We start from the raw sequence: 9,455 nt of genomic DNA on the forward strand, positions 1-9,455 counted from the left end.
GGCATGACAACGAAACAAAAGACAAGAAGATCTAAGTCCACAACAAATGAAGTTTATTAAATTTTTACCCAAGTGGTCTATTGGTACTCGGGTCTCCATTAGAATCCTTCACAAGTGGTGAGAGTTCGAATTATGGGTGAGGGCACATTTCTGAGAGCGTGAGTAGTGGTTGTGTACGGGTGGTCCCAGTGTCCATGTGTGCACGGGCCCCGTCCCCACTTGTTCCGCCGAGGTTTGTGCACGCCCCTGACTTTCTTAGTGGCCTAGCCACTCGCCTTAGCACTAGACGGCGACTTGTTCAATGACCCCGCTAAGCTGTCCACCACCCAAATCCTACTCCTGATCTGAAGGAGAAAAAGAACAACTTAATAAGCTTGGGAGCCCAATAAGCAACCAATAAAAATATCATGATCACAAAAAGTTCAATAATTTTTAAAAAACATACAAAGTGTAACATAATGAAAAATATTAAAATGAAACTCAAAAATCAGAAATAATTCAAAACATATTTAATTTACCAAAATAACGAGCATATAAGTCCCCTAAACAACTAATGCCAAAACAAATCAGAATTCATTTTTTTAAACTTGGTGACCTGAGTAAGATTTCAGAGCTCCTATGTTTACCCTCGGTAACCCGAGCTAGAATATCAAAAGCCGTTATTCTTCACCGACGGAATGGTGCGAAATTATAATTTCTATGTTAGAAGTACGTGTCGACACGATCGGTATTTAACCCCCAATGACAGGGTTATTGCACAGTTAATTAAGGACTACGAGTTTCTATTGCAAAAATATGTCGGGTCCAAAATGATCATCAACGCAATAATACTGAAATTCAGTGATCCCATTTTCTAACAAAAATAATTCCAATTATATCAACAATAACACATTTAGTAAAACAATAATTAAATAGCCAATACATGACAATATCAATTAATCTAAATAATCAATAATGTCTACGTAAATAAAAAAATATAATATATATATATATATATAATTTCTGAAACAATTCCACATTCAACAACAGGTTTCTTTCTTTTCTTTTAATAATTTGATAAAAAAAATAAAACAAAATAAACAAATGACAACCAAATGAAAAGCTCATGTCAGGTTATATATATATATATATATATATATATATAACATGAGCTATTCATTTGGTTGTCATTTGTTTATTTTATTTTATATATATATATATATATATATATATATATGTGTGTACTATATACTAAAATATCATAAATTAAATAACATCAACATATTTGGAAGTAATCATCAATAGAAAAAATATCAATAATCAAATAAATAATTTGTGAATAGTATAGGAATAATTTTTTAAAACAGTAAAATCCAAATTAATTAATTTGAAAATAAAAAATTTGCATATACATATATATACAGATTTATATGTGGTTTACTTACCTGTCTAACAGCAAAAACTAAATATACCCTGAAATTAGGCTTCCACGGATTACCCTCTATTTGAAAACACATTCCAAAGATATCAATACCAATGATTTACACAAGATTAAAAGTTATATTATAATAACCTACCTCATTAAAAGACTACCTTCTCCAAACTAACTCATGTAGACAATTATAACAAGGTTAAGCTAGGAAGCTTTCGCATGAGTATTAAAATCTCTAATACTAACTTAATAGGTTTAAGAATCCACAAATAAACAACATAATCACACAGGGATATACTGTGAATCAATTTCCTACACTAACAATCATACTACTTAAAATATCCAATAATAATTATATATATATGTGTGTGTGTTAAAAGAGTGGACACCAACACTAGAATTAAATTCCACTCCACAGCCATCATACACATACATATACATATATATATATATATATATATATATATATATATATATATATATATATATATATATATATATATATATATATATATATATATATGTTTTAACAACTCATATACAGAACCACCACTATTCCCTAAACAATTAATCAATTATAATATATATATATATATATATATATATATATATGTTTTAACAACTCATATACAGAACCTCCACTATTCCCTAAACAATTAATCAATTATATAATATATATATATATATATATATATATATATATATATATATATATATAAGTGGACTGCAAAACCTAAACTAATTGGGTTCCATCCATCAAACATATATATATATATATATAACACATATCTGTAAAAAAATAAAATAAAGTAAAATAAAAAAATGAACAAGTTTTGCATTAAAAGTAATGCCATGATTACGTTCCACTCAATAGCAACTCTAATGGCTATTTAACTAAATTTTCCCAAGACAACTGACCCAAGCCAAAATCACCAGATAACATAATGAAAAATCAACGTAATCAACACAGATAATTAACAAGCATCTAATAGAAATCCTATCACCATCAACTAGGATAAACATTAAATCTGATCTCTACACAGAAAAGACTAACCCAACAATCATAATATCAAACACCAACAGATCAAATTCCAAAAGAGAACAGTGAGACGTTTTGGGAATAGATCCAAAGAAGAAAACGCTTACCTCAATAATAACAGTGCAACAAAGCCCTTAACGGTGAGGGAAATTCTCCGTCCTTGCTGACGACACCACACACCAAAAAGGGAGAAGAGAAAAGAGGCTAGATCTCTCCCTCTTTCTTAAGCCAATTAACTTTTATCTTAATTCAAGTCAATTACTCATAAAGAAAACAAGGATAATTTAGCGAGGTCTCATCATTGTGCTCCACCAGCCACCGTGCATCGATGCTCATGACGTTCGTTACATTGACATATATATTTAATAATACACCAAAAAAATATATAATTTTGTGTGACATGATAAAAATATCACAAATGATATAATAGTTAATTAATCGTGACATTATCAAAAATTAATGGTATAAATATCAAAATGGTCCCTCTATTTTTTGTTTTCCGTCCTTTTAGTCCCTTTAATATAAAATCTGCCTTTTTGGTCCTTGTATTTGCATATTTTCGTCCTTCACTTGTAAAATCCGCAATATATTTAATAGTCACTAAAAACAATTGTGCAAATGATAAATGCGTCACAAAAACATAATTGTTTGTGGCATTATAAAAATATCCCGAATAATATGATAATTGTGATAATATAAAAAATTAATTGGTGACATATTTTTTTAACAACTATACATGTCACAAAAAATTTATTTTCTAGGGACATTTATATTTTGTCATATTTGATTAAATGACAAATGCATTTAGTGATGAAAAAAGTTTTTAATACTAACAATTTGTTATCATCACCAAAATAGCCTTTCGTCACTAACTATTAAACTTATTAAGAACATATAGTTGCATTCATTATTTTTTTATGAGACTATCTTATTATATTGTGTGACAAGTATTTTGTCACTTATTATGTGACAATCAAAAGAACATCACAAAATTTCAAGATTTTACCTCATATTTAGTGACACTTAATTGTATTTTGTGACAAATTGTCATAATTGTTAGTGACGGAAAAAAATATCACAGATAATTATAAAAATTTGTGGCATACCACAAGTTTATCACATAAAAGTTATCATTGCATAACAAACACGTGAAATGTTACCTTAACCCTTTAGCGACGGGCCGGGGCAAAGGCAACAACACGTGGTGACAACAAAAAAATGACATGAAATTTTATTAGTGACACAAATATGTTATTTTGTAACAATATTGTGAGTGTCAATAATTGTCAAATTTGTTGTAGTGCAAACAGGGATCTATAACGGAAGAAACGAAGAGACGTAAGGCTAGGGTTTGGAAAACTGAAAAAAAAAAAATAGAATATAAAAGAGTTTCCTTTTTTAATTAACATAACTGCTAAGCATACAGAAATTAAAAGAATTCAATCTTTTGGATGGGGCCCACAATTTGTCTACCTTTCAATAAGGTATCATCTTAGTGATTAGGGACAGTAAAAATACCTCCTTCTAATACAATAGTTGGCTAGATGGTTGTATGCCTAAGGACATTCGGCTTGATTTATTCAGTGGCTAGCTAGATCCTCACTATTTATGGATTTCATATTTTGTCAACTTCCTCTATCTATAACAGACTGGCAAATCTACATACAATATTACCTAGCCCAATGGCTGAGAATTTGGACAAAAAGAGGTGGTGATTGGAAAAATGTTTGACATTTACAATCAAATCTTTCTATTAGATCCTCAATACAGAGGGTTTAGATACCTTTTGTCCTAGTTCTTATGGAAAGGAGTATGTCTACGCAAAATTATCATCTTTAACTAGCTAACATGGGATAATAAAGTCGCAACTTTGGCCAATCTTACAAAGCATGGTCACAACTTCATTTGTTAGAACATTTAGTTGGAATGAAATAACCACATTTTTCCCCTAATACATTGTTTTTCTGTCATTAATTATCAAAAAGCCAAGATGAAAGAGTTGGCCTCGGTAATCAAGCGAAGTCTCTGTTAGAAGGCCTATATTCTTTAGGCCCATATTTGTTTCAAAACATTCATACTAAAAGTTTAGTACCACATTGCCTAGCTACAAGGAATTCATCTACTTTATATATAGTACTATTCATTATCCTTTAACCTTGCTTTAGTGGTTATGCTCTCTTACGCGCAGGCGCAGAGGGGGTGCAAATTTCAGGGTTTGGATCCGGAAATTAGCTTAGAAATTCTGAACTCATGTAGGCACATGATGCGGACACGAATAGTGGGTGCAGTCACATAATGCGTTGTCGGACCCAACTTTAGAAACTTATGCGGAAATCTTGCCAATCTGGGAGAAGGGAAACAAGATCTGTCGTCATACCATCCTCAGCACACTCTCAAATGAACTGTATGACATCTACTGCGATCTCAAGACAGCAAAAGAAATCTGGGATTCATTGCATAAAAAATACATAGTTGAAGATGCCGGGAATCAAAAAATATGCAATAGGAAACTTCTCTGATTTTCAAATGACTGAAGACAAAGATGTATCTTCCCAAATTCATGATTATCATGTTCTGGTCAATGATCTGAAGAATGAAGAAAACATCTTACCTGATCCATTCATTGCCGGCTTCCTCATTGAACGTCTACCCGAATCTTGGAAACACTACAAAAACAACTTGAAGCATAAAAGGAAACTCATGACTCTTGAAGACATTATTGTACATATCCGAATTGAAGAGAAGAACCGGCAAAGAGATAATGCAGACAAGATTAAAGAATTCTCATCCAAGGCGAATCTCATTGAAGCAGGATCAAACAAAAGTCAGAATTTCAACAGGAATTCCAAGAAATTCAAAGGAACCAGAATTAAATTCAAAGGCTCTGCACAAAGATTCAACAGAGATAAGAAGGATGGCTTCAAAATAGGAATGTAGATTCTGGAGCCACGAGGCATATTTCTGTAGATAGGAATGCTTTCCAATCCTACATTCCTTTAGCCAAAGGTGAGGAACAAGTATTCATGGGAGATTCATCTCCTTCTCCGGTTCTTGAAAAAGGGAAGGTACTTCTAAAACTTACTTCAGGAAAAACTTTATTTCTGAATGATGTGTTGCATGCCCCTGATTTTCGTGCTAATCTAGTATCTATCTCACTGCTTGGAAAGGCTGGAATAAAAGTCGCCTTTGAGTCAGATAAATTAATAATGTCTAAGAATGGATTTTTTATTGGAAAGGGGTATTGTAGTCAAGGTTTATTTATTCTCAATGTACTCAATGTTAACAATGGAAATAAAGCATCTTCTTCTGCTTACATGGTGAATTCAATTGATTTATGGCATGCTAGATTGGGACATGTAAATTTTTCATACATCAAGAAAATGAAAGAACTAGGCTTGATTCATAACATGACAGATTCCAATAAAATTGATAAATGTGAGATTTGTGTAGAATCTAAATCTACCAAAAAAGGTTGTAAGACTATTGAAAGGGAATCTGAATTACTAGGTTTAATTCATTCTGATTTAGGTGATTTAAAACATTCAATGACTAGAGGAGGAAAGAAATATTATATTACTTTTGTTGATGATTACTCTAGATATACTGTTTTATACCTGCTTAGATCAAAAGATGAAGCATGTGAAATGTTTATAAAATATAAAAATGAAGTTGAGAATCAACTAAATAAGAAAATCAAAAGACTTAGATCAGATAGAGGTGGAGAATATGAAGATAATTTTTTGAAAACCTTTTGTGAAAACCATGGTATAATACATGAGACAACACCCCCTTACTCACCTGCTTCTAATGGAATAGCTGAAAGGAAAAATAGAACTCTTAAGGATATGATGAATGCTATGTTAATTAGTTCAGGCGCTCCTAATAATTTATGGGGAGAAGCCATTTTATCAGCTTGTCATATTCAAAATAGAATTCCTTTTAAGAAAACTGGTAAAACTCCTTTTGAATTATGGAAAGGATATACACCTAATTTAAAATATCTTAAGGTTTGGGGTTGCTTAGCAACTGATTCTAAAAAGAGAAAAATTGGCCCCAAAACTTTTGATTGTATGCTAATTGGATATGCTTTGAATAGTGCTGCATATAGATTCATGGTTGTTAAGAGTGACATTATGGAACCTAATACTATTGTGGAGTCTAAAAATGCAGATTTTTTCGAACATATTTTTCCTTTGAAATCATGTGTTGATAACATTGCACATTCACCTCATATTACTTCTAATACAGATTCAGCAAATGTTGATGCTTCTGATTTTGAATTAAGGAGTAAAAGGACTAGGAAAGAACATAGTTTTGGAAATGACTTCATTACATTACTTGTGGAGGATGTTTTGGAAAGAAGCTATTAATAGTGAATTAGAGTCAATATTATCTAATCATACTTGGGAATTAGTAGACCTTCCACCTGGTTCAAAAACTATAGGTTGCAAATGGATTTTTAAGAAAAAACTTAAACCTGATGGGTCTATTGATAAATATAAAGCTAGATTAGTAGCCAAAGGATATTCTCAAAAGAAAGACATTGACTACTTTGACACTTATGCTCTCAGTTACTAGAATTTCTTCCATTCGAATTTTTAATTGCATTAGCTGCTATTAACAATTTAATTATTCATCAAATGGATGTTAAGACAGCTTTCTTAAATGGAGATCTCGAAGAAAAATTTATATGGATCAACCCGAAGGGTATGTGATTCCTAACAACAAGCATAAGGTATGCAAACTTATGAAATCTTTATATGGGCTCAAACAAGCACCAAAACAATGGCATGAAAAATTTAATCATGTTTTAGTTTCCAATGGTTATTTTATAAATGAATCGATAAAATGTATCTCAGACAAATTTTTAACAATGTGGGTGTTATAATTTGTTTATATGTAGATGACATGCTTATTTTTGGTACTTCGTTAGAAATAGTAGTTGAGACAAAAGAATTTTTCTTGCATCTAAATTTGACATGAAGGACACAGGTGAAGCACATTTTTATTCTTGGAATTAAAATTTCTGAAATCGGATGATGGAATAATGCTTTCACAAGAAAATTATGTTGAAAAAGTATTAAAGAAATATAATCAATTTAATTGCAAACCTGTCTCAACTCCATATGATAGTGCTTTTTCATTTAAGGAAGAATAAAAGGGGTTAGTGTTTCTCAAAATGAATATGCACAAGTAATTGGTAGTTTAATGTATTTGATGAAGCTCAGATTGCCCCTCGACATCTGCTTATGCGGTTTGCAAATTGAGTGATATACACATAGACCAAATAAGGACCATTGGATTGCCCTCGATCGGGATATTAAAATATTTGAAAAGGAACTATTAATTTTTGGACTAATGTATTCGGTTTTCTCGCGAGTATGAAGGGTATAGTGATGCTAAGCGGATTTTCGGATTCGAGATGAAACAAAAGTCGACCCGGTGGATTTATTTTCACTTTAGGAGGGGGCTGCGAGTGTCTTGAAGTCTTCAAAACAAACTTGCAACGAAATTAACAATGGAGTCGAATTTGTTGCACTTGAGAAAATAGGCATGCGAAGAATGGATTAGAATTTCCTCGCTGATGTTTCCCTCTTTGGAAGAAACCGACCCCTTCGGTTTCAATTCATTGTGATAGCATGGCTGCTATGTACAGAGCCAAGAATAAATCATATAATGGTAAAAGTAGGCATATATGTTTAAGACATAATATTGTGAGGCAATTGTTTGAAGATGGAGTGATATCACTAAACTATGTAAGATCATAGGTAAATCTGGCTGATCCTTTAACTAAAGCACTAGGTAGAAAACTAGTGTGTGAGACATCGAGGGGAATGGGATTGTTGCCTATAACAAAATTCAACAATGATAGTAACCCAACCTGTGTAATTAGTAAATCTAAGAAATAGGTTCATATGGGTAAAAACAAGTCATTGGTTGTTTGGAGATACACTATCTATTTCTTATCCCTTCCTATGGTGTATAGTGTAATTGCAATGCAGAAAGGATGAATTTGATTCTTAATGAATTCCATAGTTCAATTTTGAATGGTGTATTTAATTGCAATTTTACACCTGATGGATTCACCTATATAAGTGTGAAAGTGGGGCCGCTTTCTACGAAAAACTCAGCCAAGTTTTTCTAGAGCACTTATGAATTCCAGGCTTTTGGAGCATGGCCGAAAGGTGCCAACCCGATTAGAGTTGCTCAGATTTTAAGAAGGTAATGTGATTTATGAGACGATTGATTTACAACAAGGAATGCTGGTTCATAGAAATTTTTATTTCACCAAGTTCATGTAAGTCACTTCTTATATATTCTAGGAATTAGTTCATAGCCCCCAAGCACTGGATTACGATGCATTATCTTCATTTTGTTCAGTTCTTTTCTTCTATCTAAATATTTTGAAATGGGGGGGATTGTTAGAGGGCCCATATTCTTTAGGCCCATATTTGTTTCAAAACATTCCTACTAAAAGTTTAATACGCATTGCCTAACTTTCTAAGAAATTTATCTACTTTTATATATAGTACTATTCATTATCCTTTAACATTGCTTTTGAGTGGTTATACTCTCTCACGCTGTTAGCGCGGTGGGAGTGCAAATTTCAGTGTTTAGATCAGGAAATTAGCTTAGAAATTCTGAACGCATGATGCGGACATGAATGCACCAGATTTAGTGGGTGCAGTCACATAATGGGTTTTTACCTTTTTACCCCTTTCAGCAAATTTAATTTTTGCGCCTTTTCTTGTTCAGTTCCTCTTCGCACTGCAATAAGGAGGCGAATTTGTTCTTAGAACGTTACTCTTAGCGCCTCAATCTACACGCATGTCTACGTTAACCTGTTCCTCGTCCAACAGTCTCAACTTCATTGGGTCTTCCAAATGACCCATACACGGACGGAGTATAGGGCCACGCTAATTTTACCTGGATGAAGACACCGAAGCTATATAACCACCTACAAGAGAATTGTTGCCCCTTCTTTTATCAAGGGCCATTTAACCA

This window comes from Dioscorea cayenensis, chromosome 10 (genome assembly GCF_009730915.1).
Source record: "Dioscorea cayenensis subsp. rotundata cultivar TDr96_F1 chromosome 10, TDr96_F1_v2_PseudoChromosome.rev07_lg8_w22 25.fasta, whole genome shotgun sequence".
NCBI lineage: Eukaryota > Viridiplantae > Streptophyta > Magnoliopsida > Dioscoreales > Dioscoreaceae > Dioscorea > Dioscorea cayenensis.